Source organism: Perna viridis, chromosome 8 (assembly GCF_037379345.1).
Source record: "Perna viridis isolate PV_CMFRI_1.1 ecotype Kerala chromosome 8, ASM3737934v1, whole genome shotgun sequence".
NCBI lineage: Eukaryota > Metazoa > Mollusca > Bivalvia > Mytilida > Mytilidae > Perna > Perna viridis.
The window spans coordinates 1,296,531-1,311,377 of NC_142452.1; the positions used below are offsets into that span (position 1 = coordinate 1,296,531).

The 14,847-nt window shown below is 32.2% G+C and overlaps 1 protein-coding gene and 6 non-coding genes across 7 annotated transcripts in view; 4 read left to right on the plus strand and 3 right to left on the minus strand.

Moving 5' to 3' along the window:
• The window catches only part of LOC148608750 (uncharacterized), a 226,934-nt gene that overhangs the window by 153,056 nt on the left and 59,031 nt on the right, over positions 1-14,847 (minus strand). The window lies entirely within an intron of this gene.
• Positions 3,097-3,169, plus strand: Trnav-aac (transfer RNA valine (anticodon AAC)). The gene has a single exon. It is a non-coding gene; the product is annotated as a tRNA-Val (tRNA).
• Trnav-uac (transfer RNA valine (anticodon UAC)) lies at positions 4,580-4,652 on the minus strand. The gene has a single exon. It is a non-coding gene; the product is annotated as a tRNA-Val (tRNA).
• On the plus strand, positions 5,053-5,125 carry Trnav-aac (transfer RNA valine (anticodon AAC)). The gene has a single exon. It is a non-coding gene; the product is annotated as a tRNA-Val (tRNA).
• Trnav-aac (transfer RNA valine (anticodon AAC)) lies at positions 12,603-12,675 on the plus strand. Its single transcript has one exon. It is a non-coding gene; the product is annotated as a tRNA-Val (tRNA).
• Trnav-uac (transfer RNA valine (anticodon UAC)) lies at positions 14,065-14,137 on the minus strand. Its single transcript has one exon. It is a non-coding gene; the product is annotated as a tRNA-Val (tRNA).
• On the plus strand, positions 14,539-14,611 carry Trnav-aac (transfer RNA valine (anticodon AAC)). The gene has a single exon. It is a non-coding gene; the product is annotated as a tRNA-Val (tRNA).

The window sequence follows — 14,847 nt, forward strand, 5'->3', positions numbered from 1 at the left end:
AACATCATCATTTAATAAGGTTTCATTAAAAAGCCAAACACCAGGTCCTTTTTCAACTTCAGAGAAATCAAGTTTCATATTTATAATGCTATGATCACTAAAGCATGTGTCGCTATAAAAAATATTTCTTATACATGATTTTAAATTACTAGATACCAAAATATAATCAATCCTACTTTGTGTTAAAAAACCTTGAACTACCTGTTTTCTAGAAAACATTTTGACATTCATATTTCTATTTCTCCATACATTAAATAAACATTTATCATTCATCAAATTAGTTAAACATTTTACAGATTTATCTGCATAAAACGTAGTTTTTCCACTTCTATCTAAAGGACAGAACGCAGTATTGAAATCTCCTACAACTATAATATATTCATCTCCATATATTTTGTCTTTACAATCATTAAAAAAAATACATTTATCACTGATACTATTAGGAGCATACACGTTGATTATATCAACATTTTTACCTTCAACTTTACCTTGAATATGCAATAATCTTCCACATATACTATCACAAACTTTAAAAACATTTCTCAATCTTTTACTTAAAAGAATAGCCACACCTTTTCTATTACAATTACTATTACTAGCAAAAATATCACCACCCCATACACTATTGTCATTCTGTATAATTTTATATAAATCATCATTCCAGAATGTTTCTTGTAAACATACAACATCATATTTCCTTTCATTACACAGTGCAAAAATACACTCTCTTTTATTTTTGTCACAAAGACCATTACAATTAAGGCTTATAAAATTAAAAGAAGCCATCGCAAAACAAAAATGTAAAATAGCAAACATATAACACTCCATTGTTCCTTATTTCAATTTTTTATGTATATTCGATAACCTTGCTGCTTTCAGATTAGGCTTTATATTAATCTTACTACGCCTCTTGACACCCAAGGCATTTTTTTTCTTAGCTACAAGAGTAAAATCATTTTCACTTGCCCCTTGACTACTATCAGTCATCAGGAAAGTATCCATTTCAAAGTCGTCTAAAGTGTCACATGAACTCTGACTGACTTCCCCCTGACTGTTAATTTGTTCTAGAGGGGAGACAGAAGCTTCTATATTCAAAATAGAACCTATTTTACAATCATTTTCTGAAACATTTTCTTTTGGCATAACACATTTACTTTTAGATTTAACATAATCAACATTGTTGACATTAAGTTCAATATCAACATTACTTTCTTCTTTATCTGTCTTGTTTCTTTCTTGGTCACCATAAACCATACTATCATCTTGTCCAACTTCCCCAGACACTTCATCATCACCATCTACCATCTCAGCTTCATCATCATTGACCAAAACGGCACCATTCACATCACCATTACCATCACCCTCATCACTGCAATGGCTAGCAACGACACTTGAAATAACATCTAAATCAATATTCTCATCATCTTCAGTGATATGACTAGCAACGCCATTATTACTACAAGCCGAAGACTGACAACCACGCTCAACAGTGTAATGATTCGCAACATCATTCTTTCCGCTATCACTGACATCATTTACATCATCAAGATGAGCATTAACAGTTATATTACTCTCACCATTGGTATGGTCATCATCCATTTTTCTGCTACATGGCCATACATCGTCATCTCGTGTAAATGTTCCTTGGAATTCAGCAAAAGAATTGTCTACGTGTGTTTTCTTTAGAGTACTACACTTACAGCTAACCTTCCTATGCAAACACTTAGAGCACTTATTCTTAAAGCATTTCTTCCTGACATGACCTTGCTCTCCACATTCAAAACATTTGAATTCAGGACAGTCCTTATACATGTGGTCAGGACTAAAGCAACCATTACAGACTTTTACCTGGTGATTATGAATCACGCGGTAATATGCAGTCTCTTTCTCATTGACTGAAAACTTCATTGAATATGGGATTGACTTCATATTCGGGGGAAGTTTGGCTTTGAAAATTCTTGTTCCATCATAAATATTGTTCTTTGATTTCATCTTATGTTTCTTAATAACAGAAACAATTTCAACACCAATTTTATTAAATCTATCCACAATTTCCTCATCAGTCACATACATACTCAAATTAAGTATCGAAACTAATCTAAAGCTAGATTGCAATTCACTCACTTTGCATCTTTTTCCATCCACAGTCAGATCACCGAGTACTGGTTCCATCATCTGCCTTTCTCGAAACACAATTTCATAGCCGTAACCAGTTTTTGGCACACATGCAATTACACTTCCTATACCACATTTCGATTCAATGTCATCTATCAACAAATCAGGCTCTAGTTTTCCAAAACCCTCCAGAGCACAAGCAATTAACACAGTTTTCTCCTTAGAAAATTTGCTATCATAATTAGCCGACTTTCCATTGGACCTGTCTGGTCCACTTCCGTCAAAGTTAGCCATTGGTTTTTAGTAAGATCTCCAAATAGTAATCAAACACACCCTTCCTCCCCCTTTTTCCTGCACCGAAATTGCAGGAAAAGGGGCAAACAAACAATTATTTCTAAGCAAACTGTGGTCACATTCAATCAATAATTAGCAATCTTCAAAAAATGTTTATGAACACAGATAAGGCGATGAACTCACCAAACAATGAAAAATCTCCGGACGACACAATGTTTACATTTCACATATGGTACATCCAAAAACCAGTCTCCAAAGCAGACGTGATAACCACTACACCACAGAACCGGTCCAACAAATTGGAGAAAAATATATCATTTAAAGATGGACCTGTCCTTGGTGCACTTTCAAATGCTACTTCGAAGTTTTCTGTGCAAAAATTATGATCCGACCAAGTTTTCGTTTGCACTTTGATGATCAGGCAAATTTTCCGATTGGTTTGAACCATTTGCCGCAGAATACATTCATTTCACATAAAAAAAAACCCACAGCTGTACAGTAGGCCAAATGGTTCATTGATAGTTTACAAGTATGAAGGGTCATTTTTGCGGATGGGAGCAACTTTGCTCACGGTCATTTCAGAAAATTTTTTCCAGCCTTTTCTTTTGCATTATAATTTTGTGCAATATGAGTGTTGACGCATTTGCATCAAAGTTAAATAAGTTTTTTCATACCTGAATACGTAAGGTTTCCGTGGTGTAGTGGTTATCACATCCGCTTAACACGCGGAAGGTCCTGAGTTCAATCCTCAGCGGAAACATATATTTTTTGCCATCTTTATTGCCGTCATAAAATGTATGCTTTTAGACTCAAGTTTTTAGGTCGGCTATTAGATGTGGATTATAATGCTGTTTGGAAAGCTACATGTCCTTATTTCTTTTTCTAAAGTACAAGAAATCAATCGTGGTGTTGAAATACTGTTTTATCATTTTACTCATAGACAATTAGAATGTTTGCCTGATTTTTCCACAAGATTATATGCTTTTAGTTGAAGAAAATACAAACACAAACACTTGTAATTGCACCCGTTTTGAATATAATTTATATTCTTGAAGGTAGAAAGTACGCTTTACCTAATACAACAAGATCATTTTATGAGATATTGTTAAGGACATTACCAAGGAAACTTACATGTAATTCTTTACATTACTGGTGTGAAATATGTTTAAAATTTGATGGTCAAAAAGTTCTGAACTTTTTCATTTTTTTCTTCTCTAAGGAGAGAAAGATGAGATGTCATATTACTGCTGATTCTATGTGTCCAGTTTGCGAAGATGTACATGAGGACTTGGAGCATTTAACTATTCTGTGTAGATGTTTGACTCAGTTCAATGACTTTTTTTTTAAAGATTTTTTACATAACATTCTGTGTACATGTAATAGTTCTGCAAGCATTGTCAATACACTAGACTTCAATTATATATGTCACTTTGGTCTAGTCAAGAAGGATAAACATATAAACTTATAATTTACAAATATAGTTTTATGTGCTAGTTCTAAGATTTTGTGTTGTAAAGAGGAGAAATGTTTCTACGAAGGATGCATGAGAAATTGATAGACACAGCGCCATATTATAAAAATGTTCTCAAAAAGCATGTAAATGACGCATACTTGTATTATAAACAGAAAAGGTGTCTGTATTAATTTGGAAAAAAAAAAATATGATTTAAACAAACATTCTATATAAAGGATCAGTAATAATGAAATACATAGTGACTTTAAATTGAGATCTGATTGTAATTCATTGTTACAATTCAAATTAACACTGATATTATGAATTATTGGTAGACTAGCACTAATAATTATTTTATGAATGTATTAATGTGCATAAAATTTTATCAAAATAAAAAAAATCACATTTGCACAACACGCGGAAGGTCCTGAGGTTATTCCTCAGCCGAAACAGATATATCGGAAAAGAGTTGCAGTGGAAAATGTTAAAATTAAGGAGAAAAAAAATAGACCAGCCACTTCTTTTGAAAAGTAATAAATTCTGGTATATCGCATGTACGTCGACACGGTTTGTCCAGAGAATTAGTTTTCTTCGTGTAATTGAACTATTTTCAAGTCTTGGGTAAAATATGTTATAGCTATAGCTATTCGATTCGATTTGATTTTTCGGAGTGTACAAACATATCTTTTGAACTTTTCGGAGTACAAAAATATCTAGAGGTTCTGGCGAGGTTCGAACTCGCGACCTTCTGCGTGTAAAGCAGACGTGATAACCACTACACCACAGAACCGGTCCAACAAATTGGAGAAAAAATATATCATTTAAAGATGGACCTGTCCTTGGTGCACTTTCAAATGCTACTTCGAAGTTTTCTGTGCAAAAATTATGATCCGACCAAGTTTTCGTTTGCACTTTGATGATCAGGCAAATTTTCCGATTGGTTTGAACCATTTGCCGCAGAATACATTCATTTCACATAAAAAAAACCCCACAGCTGTACAGTAGGCCAAATGGTTCATTGATAGTTTACAAGTATGAAGGGTCATTTTTGCGGATGGGAGCAACTTTGCTCACGGTCATTTCAGAAAATTTTTTCCAGCCTTTTCTTTTGCATTATAATTTTGTGCAATATGAGTGTTGACGCATTTGCATCAAAGTTAAATAAGTTTTTTCATACCTGAATACGTAAGGTTTCCGTGGTGTAGTGGTTATCACATCCGCTTAACACGCGGAAGGTCCTGAGTTCAATCCTCAGCGGAAACATATATTTTTGACGTCATAAAATGTATGCTTTTAGACTCAAGTTTTTAGGTCGGCTATTAGATGTGGATTATAATGTTGTTTGGAAAGCTACATGTCCTTATTTCTTTTTCTAAAGTACAAGAAATCAATCGTAGTGTTGAAATACTGTTTTATCATTTTACTCATAGACAATTAGAATGTTTGCCTGATTTTTCCACAAGATTATATGCTTTTAGTTGAAGAAAATACAAACACAAACACTTGTAATTGCACCCGTTTTGAATATAATTTATATTCTTGAAGGTAGAAAGTACGCTTTACCTAATACAACAAGATCATTTTATGAGATATTGTTAAGGACATTACCAAGGAAACTTACATGTAATTCTTTACATTACTGGTGTGAAATATGTTTAAAATTTGATGGTCAAAAAGTTCTGAACTTTTTCATTTTTTTCTTCTCTAAGGAGAGAAAGATGAGATGTCATATTACTGCTGATTCTATGTGTCCAGTTTGCGAAGATGTACATGAGGACTTGGAGCATTTAACTATTCTGTGTAGATGTTTGACTCAGTTCAATGACTTTTTTTTTAAAGATTTTTTACATAACATTCTGTGTACATGTAATAGTTCTGCAAGCATTGTCAATACACTAGACTTCAATTATATATGTCACTTTGGTCTAGTCAAGAAGGATAAACATATAAACTTATAATTTGCAAATATAGTTTTATGTGCTAGTTCTAAGATTTTGTGTTGTAAAGAGGAGAAATGTTTCTACGAAGGATGCATGAGAAATTGATAGACACAGCGCCATATTATAAAAATGTTCTCAAAAAGCATGTAAATGACGCATACTTGTATTATAAACAGAAAAGGTGTCTGTATTAATTTGGAAAAAAAAATATGATTTAAACAAACATTCTATATAAAGGATCAGTAATAATGAAATACATAGTGACTTTAAATTGAGATCTGATTGTAATTCATTGTTACAATTCAAATTAACACTGATATTATGAATTATTGGTAGACTAGCACTAATAATTATTTTATGAATGTATTAATGTGCATAAAATTTTATCAAAATAAAAAAAATCACATTTGCACAACACGCGGAAGGTCCTGAGGTTATTCCTCAGCCGAAACAGATATATCGGAAAAGAGTTGCAGTGGAAAATGTTAAAATTAAGGAGAAAAAAAATAGACCAGCCACTTCTTTTGAAAAGTAATAAATTCTGGTATATCGCATGTACGTCGACACGGTTTGTCCAGAGAATTAGTTTTCTTCGTGTAATTGAACTATTTTCAAGTCTTGGGTAAAATATGTTATAGCTATAGCTATTCGATTCGATTTGATTTTTCGGAGTGTACAAACATATCTTTTGAACTTTTCGGAGTACAAAAATATCTAGAGGTTCTGGCGAGGTTCGAACTCGCGACCTTCTGCGTGTAAAGCAGACGTGATTTTTTATTTTGATAAAATTTTATTCAAATAAATACATTCATAAAAGAATTATTGGGCTAGTCTCCCATTAATTCATATTATCACAGTGTTGGTTAGAATTGTAACAATTATTAACAACAGATCTCAATTAAAACTCAATATGTACTTCATCATTACTTATCCTTAATACAGGATTTTTGTTTAAATAATACTTTTCAAATAAATACATGCACTTCTTCTGTTTATAATACAAGTATGCATAACTCACATGTTTTTGCAGAACATTTTTAAAATATGGCACTATGTCTATCAAATGATCATCCTTCATAGAGATATTTCTCCTCTTTACTACACAGAATCTTCTAGCACATAAAACTGTATTTACAAAGTATAAGTTTATATTTTTATCCTTCTTGACTAGACCAAAGTAACATATATAATTGAAATCTAGAGTATTGACAAAGCTAGTAGAACTATTACACATAATGTTATGTAGGAAATCTTTAAAAAAGTCATTGAACTTACTCAAACATCTACACACAATGATCAAGTGCTCCAAGTCTTCATGCACATCTTTGCAAACTGGACAAATAGAATCAACAGTAATTTGGCATTTCATCAGTCTCTCCTTAGTGAAGAAAACTCTATGGAAAATTTTGAATGATGACTCAATCCAATCACTTTGTAAAAATGAAAAGTTCAAAACTTTTTGTACTTTTTGAACATCAAAAACTGGAAATATTTCACACCAGTATTTTATAGAATTAGGTTCTCTTGTTAATGTCTTTAACAGTATATCATAAAATAATCTTGTTGTATTAGGTAAAGCATACTTTCTACCATTAACGCTGTAAATTATATTTAAAACAGTTGCTTTACAAGTGTTTGCATTTTCTTCAACTAAAACTACATAATCTTGTGGAATACATTGCTTAATACATTTCACTACTTTAATAATTTTATCAACGGAAACATCAGGGAACTTTTGAGATACAATATCTTGAATATAAGTGTCCTTCATAAAACCTTTCTTGCATTCATAAGCTAAGTCCTTAATCTTGACAATACCTGCTTCTATAAATGTTCTCATATATAACATACTATCACCATTCACAATCATTGGATTACAGAAGAGGGGAATATCAAAAACGTTAGTCACATTAATTTCTATTTCCATACAATGACGTATCTTCCCCCATGCATACAACATACATTTATAAAAATCAGGCAGACATCCTAATTGTCTATGAGTAAAATCGCAATGCAATATTTCAACACCAAGATTCATTCCTTGTACTTTAGAAAAGAAATAAAGACATGTAACTTTCCAAACAGCATTATAATCCATATCTAATAGCCTACTTAAAAACTTTAGTCTAAATGCATACATTTTATGAAAAATGTCAGGAAAATTTAAACCACCATCTAACACCTTATTAGTTATTACATCATATGCAACTAGAGATGGTTTATCATTCCACAAAAAATCAATACATATCTTCTTAATTTCTAAATAATGTTTTTCTGGTATATTAACAACCATAAGAGTATACCAAAGTTTACTCATCAATAAAGTATTTATTACAGTTAATCTACCATGTATTGATAAGTGTCTCATTTTCCAAAAATTCAATAGCTTCAAAATAGATTGTACTTTGCAATCCCAATTCAAACTATCACAAAGAGATTTATCCTTACCAATCCATATGCCTAAAAGCTGTAAAACCCCATCACACTCTCTAATACTCCAAGCATCTAATTCATGTTTTGAAATAGTTCCAGTTCCCAATGCCAAAATTTCCGATTTATCCTTATTTAATTTTGCCCCAGATGCTTGTTCATACAAATGTAAAACTCTAAAGGCTTCATCTACTGAATTTTTGTCAGACAAAATTAAAGTAGTGTCATCAGCATGTGAAAAAATCTTTTCTTCAACGTTTGTATTAGGAATATTCAAACCTCTAATACTACTATTCTTTTTAATCATTGTACTCAATGGTTCAGCTACTAATACATATAATAAAGCTGATATAGGACAACCTTGCTTTACAGAGTTCTTTAATTGAAAGTATTTGGACAGGAACCCATTACACTTGACAGTGCTGAAAATGTCAGTATAAAATATTTTTATCCAAGAAATAAATTTCTCCCCAAATCCAAATTTCTGCAAGACAGAAAATAAATATTCATGTCCAACCCTGTCAAATGCTTTTTCCTGATCAAGTTTCAACAAGTAACATTCTAAATCATCCATTTCAACCAAATCAATAATATCTCTAACACTTGCAGTAGTGTCAGAAATGTCTTTACCTATAATACAGCAACTTTGAGTAGGTGATATAATTTTTGGTAATACAAACTTAAACCTGTTAGCCATTACTCTTGCTAGTATTTTATAATCCACATTTAATAAAGTTATAGGTCTGAAATTTTTAAGTTCAGATTTGTCACCTCTATTCTTATATATCAAATTAATCATGCCATATCTCATAGACCTAGATAAAACTTTATTTTCTTCAATACTATCATAAATATATTTCAATACAGGTTTCAATTCATTTAAAAAATAAAGATAGAATTCAACAGTCAATCCATCAGAGCCAGGCGTTTTGCCTTTTTTCATTCCTTTCAATGATTGTTCAATCTCATCAATACATATATCATCATCACATTTAGTAATATCAATATCATCAACTTTAACATCAACACAATCTAACATGTCATTGATTGCATCATTGTCAGTATTTACACATGAAAACAATTTTTTATAAAAATTATGCACAACATCTAATAATTCCACAGTACTACTAACAGCATTACCATCACAATTTCTCAAAGTACTTATCAAATTCTTATTTTGTTTATATTTTTCCAGACTTAAGAAATAAGCAGTATTCTTGTCACTTTCTAAGGCATGTTGACATTTAGACCTTAATATAGCACCATTGCATCTATGTTTTTCTATAGCTTCAAGTTCATCTTTTAATTCTAAATATTTTACATAATCAATTTCTATACCACATGCAGACTTCACTGACAATTCTTGTAACTTATTTTGCAATTTAAAATATTCTTTGCTTCTCTCTTTCTGATTTTCTTTGCCATAGATTTGACTTATTCTCTTAATACTAAATTTCAAATTATCCCACCAAATGAGAGGGTTTGAATAATAAAAATCTGAACATATTTCATCTTCTAATAACTTTCTGATTCTTGTTACATATTCTTCATTATCTAATAAGGAATAGTTAAAAATCCAGATACCTGGTCCTCTTTCAACCTCTGTAAAATCTAATTTCATGCTAACAATACAGTGATCACTAAAACAAGTATCTCTATAAAAAATATTTTTAATACAGGGCTTAACATTACTAGAAACTAAAAAATAGTCAATTCTACTTTGTGTGAAAAAACCTTGTACAACTTGTTTTCGTGAAAACATTTTGACACCTGCATTTCTGTCTCTCCAGACATCAAACAAACAATTATCGTGCATCATAGTATTAAGATATTTCACAGACCTATCTGCATAAAAAGCAGTTTTCCCACTTTTATCTAAAGGAGACAGTGCAGTATTGAAATCGCCTGCTACTATAACATATCCGTCTCCTTTAATTTTACTTTTACAATCTTCAAAAAATTCACATTTTTCACTTACACTATTAGGAACATACAAATTAAAAATATCTACAATTTTATCATTGATTTTACCTTGAATATGAATAAATCTACCAGGTACACATTCACAAACTTTAAATACATTTTTAAGGTTTTTACTGACAAGAATTGCAACACCCTGTCTATTACAGTTACTATTACTTGCAAAAATATCACCATTCCATAATGTCTTATCATTCTTTATATCTTCAAAAATAATATTATTCCAAAATGTTTCCTGTAAGCATACAATATCATACTTTCTTTCATTACATAATGAAAAAATACAATCCTTTTTACTTTGGTTACATAGACCATTACAATTAAAACTTATGAAGTTATAAGTAGCCATCACAGAAATAATTCTAATAATATACAACATTAAACACTCCATTATTAACTATTCAAATGTTTTTGTATATTTGACAACCTTGCTGCTTTAATATTAGGCTTGATATTAAGCATACTTCTCCTTTTAATACCCAAGTAATTTCTCTTCTTCCCTACAACAGTGAAAGTATCTCCACTTTCCTCTTGGTCTTCACTGACCACGGGAAAAGTGTCCATAGTAATCTCATCCAGAGAATCACATGAACTTCTGACTTCCCCCTGGCTACTGTCATTTTGTTCAAGGGGGGAGACAGCACTTTCAACACCAAAACCATCAGACATTTTATCAATTCTATTTTCACCAGACAATTCAACATTTGATTTAGTAAGCAAAACTGGTTCAATATTACAATTATTCAAACAAATATTGTTTAATTCTTTATCTGTACCTTTCTTGACTTTATCATCTCTGACACATTCCGCACTGTCATCACCAACACCATCATCCATCTCAAAACACTCCTCCTCATCAATGTAAATACCATCTCCATTCCAATCACCGTCACCCTCATCATCAGTGCAAAGGCTAGCACCACCTTTAGCACTTTCACCAAAACCCACTTCATCTACATCCTCAGTGTAATGACTAGCATCGCCATTTACACTCACGATTCCATCTTCCATACTATCTCCTACATCTGTACCTTCACGAGAATCAACATTCTCCTGCACACTTGTACAAACCTCCTTCTCCTTACAATTTTTATCCATATATCCAACTTTCACATCTGTGGTTTTCATAGCCTCCTCATCTGCTTCTTTTATCAACTCCCGACATGACATTTCTTGCAAATTCTCAGAAGAAAATTGTGGAAAATGATTCACAATTTGCAATTCTTCTCTGGCTTTGCAATTACAATAGTCTTTCTTTCGAAAACAAAACGCACACTTGTTTTTTAAACATTTTCTACTAATGTGCCCCTGCTGACCACATTCAAAACATTTAAATTCTGGACAGTCTTTGTATATATGTTCTGAGCTAAAACACCCAGAGCACACCTTGACTTGTTGGTTATGAATAACCCGGTAGTAAGCCGTCTCCTTTTCATTAACTGAAAACTTCATTGAATACGGTATTGAAGCCATGTTCGGCGGAAGTTTAACTTTGAAAATACGAGTTCCGTCAAAGACATTATTCTTTGACTTCATCCTATGCTTCTTTATCGGAGAAACAATCTCCACTCCAATCTTGGAAAATCTATCAATAATTTCTCGATCTGAGACATACATACTTAAATTTAGAATTGAAACGTACTTAAAACTTGCCTCTAATTCATTAACAGCGCACTTTTTACCATTTAAAGATAGTTCACCAATAACGGATTCCATCATTTTTCTCTCTCTTAGTACCACCTCATAACCAACTCCATTTTTCGGTACGCATGCAACGACACTTCCAACACCACATTTCGTCTCAATTTCATCAATAATCATTTCAGCCTCCACGGCACCAAAACCATCTACGGGGCACCCAACTAAAACGGTTTTCTCCTTTGAGAACTGTTCATTTGAAAAATTCATGTTTTTTCGGGAACTTTCTCCCCCACTATTATTAAAGTTTGCCATCAGTCTTTAGTCAAACCACTGAATACAAATCGAACACACCTTCCCTCCCCCTTTTCCCTGTAACGAAAACACAGGAAAAGGGGCTATTCAACAAATATTATGCGATAATATATGTCACATTCAATCAAATAATACACATTAAACTTCAGGAAATGTTTACAGTTACAAATATGGCGAAGAACTCACCAAAATCAGAATAATTTCCGGACAACACTTTGTTTACATGTTAAACATGGTACATCCAAAAACCAGCTCCCATGGTTCATTGATAGTTTACAAGTATGAAGGGTCATTTTTGCGGATGGGAGCAACTTTGCTCACGGTCATTTCAGAAAATTTTTTCCAGCCTTTTCTTTTGCATTATAATTTTGTGCAATATGAGTGTTGACGCATTTGCATCAAAGTTAAATAAGTTTTTTCATACCTGAATACGTAAGGTTTCCGTGGTGTAGTGGTTATCACATCCGCTTAACACGCGGAAGGTCCTGAGTTCAATCCTCAGCGGAAACATATATTTTTGACGTCATAAAATGTATGCTTTTAGACTCAAGTTTTTAGGTCGGCTATTAGATGTGGATTATAATGTTGTTTGGAAAGCTACATGTCCTTATTTCTTTTTCTAAAGTACAAGAAATCAATCGTGGTGTTGAAATACTGTTTTATCATTTTACTCATAGACAATTAGAATGTTTGCCTGATTTTTCCACAAGATTATATGCTTTTAGTTGAAGAAAATACAAACACTTGTAATTGCACCCGTTTTGAATATAATTTATATTCTTGAAGGTAGAAAGTACGCTTTACCTAATACAACAAGATCATTTTATGAGATATTGTTAAGGACATTACCAAGGAAACTTACATGTAATTCTTTACATTACTGGTGTGAAATATGTTTAAAATTTGATGGTCAAAAAGTTCTGAACTTTTTCATTTTTTTCTTCTCTAAGGAGAGAAAGATGAGATGTCATATTACTGCTGATTCTATGTGTCCAGTTTGCGAAGATGTACATGAGGACTTGGAGCATTTAACTATTCTGTGTAGATGTTTGACTCAGTTCAATGACTTTTTTTTTAAAGATTTTTTACATAACATTCTGTGTACATGTAATAGTTCTGCAAGCATTGTCAATACACTAGACTTCAATTATATATGTCACTTTGGTCTAGTCAAGAAGGATAAACATATAAACTTATAATTTGCAAATATAGTTTTATGTGCTAGTTCTAAGATTTTGTGTTGTAAAGAGGAGAAATGTTTCTACGAAGGATGCATGAGAAATTGATAGACACAGCGCCATATTATAAAAATGTTCTCAAAAAGCATGTAAATGACGCATACTTGTATTATAAACAGAAAAGGTGTCTGTATTAATTTGGAAAAAAAAATATGATTTAAACAAACATTCTATATAAAGGATCAGTAATAATGAAATACATAGTGACTTTAAATTGAGATCTGATTGTAATTCATTGTTACAATTCAAATTAACACTGATATTATGAATTATTGGTAGACTAGCACTAATAATTATTTTATGAATGTATTAATGTGCATAAAATTTTATCAAAATAAAAAAAATCACATTTGCACAACACGCGGAAGGTCCTGAGGTTATTCCTCAGCCGAAACAGATATATCGGAAAAGAGTTGCAGTGGAAAATGTTAAAATTAAGGAGAAAAAAAATAGACCAGCCACTTCTTTTGAAAAGTAATAAATTCTGGTATATCGCATGTACGTCGACACGGTTTGTCCAGAGAATTAGTTTTCTTCGTGTAATTGAACTATTTTCAAGTCTTGGGTAAAATATGTTATAGCTATAGCTATTCGATTCGATTTGATTTTTCGGAGTGTACAAACATATCTTTTGAACTTTTCGGAGTACAAAAATATCTAGAGGTTCTGGCGAGGTTCGAACTCGCGACCTTCTGCGTGTAAAGCAGACGTGATAACCACTACACCACAGAACCGGTCCAACAAATTGGAGAAAAATATATCATTTAAAGATGGACCTGTCCTTGGTGCACTTTCAAATGCTACTTCGAAGTTTTCTGTGCAAAAATTATGATCCGACCAAGTTTTCGTTTGCACTTTGATGATCAGGCAAATTTTCCGATTGGTTTGAACCATTTGCCGCAGAATACATTCATTTCACATAAAAAAAAAACCCACAGCTGTACAGTAGGCCAAATGGTTCATTGATAGTTTACAAGTATGAAGGGTCATTTTTGCGGATGGGAGCAACTTTGCTCACGGTCATTTCAGAAAATTTTTTCCAGCCTTTTCTTTTGCATTATAATTTTGTGCAATATGAGTGTTGACGCATTTGCATCAAAGTTAAATAAGTTTTTTTCATACCTGAATACGTAAGGTTTCCGTGATGTAGTGGTTATCACATCCGCTTAACACGCGGAAGGTCCTGAGTTCAATCCTCAGCGGAAACATATATTTTTGACGTCATAAAATGTATGCTTTTAGACTCAAGTTTTTAGGTCGGCTATTAGATGTGGATTATAATGTTGTTTGGAAAGCTACATGTCCTTATTTCTTTTTCTAAAGTACAAGAAATCAATCGTGGTGTTGAAATACTGTTTTATCATTTTACTCATAGACAATTAGAATGTTTGCCTGATTTTTCCACAAGATTATATGGTTTTAGTTGAAGAAAATACAAACACAA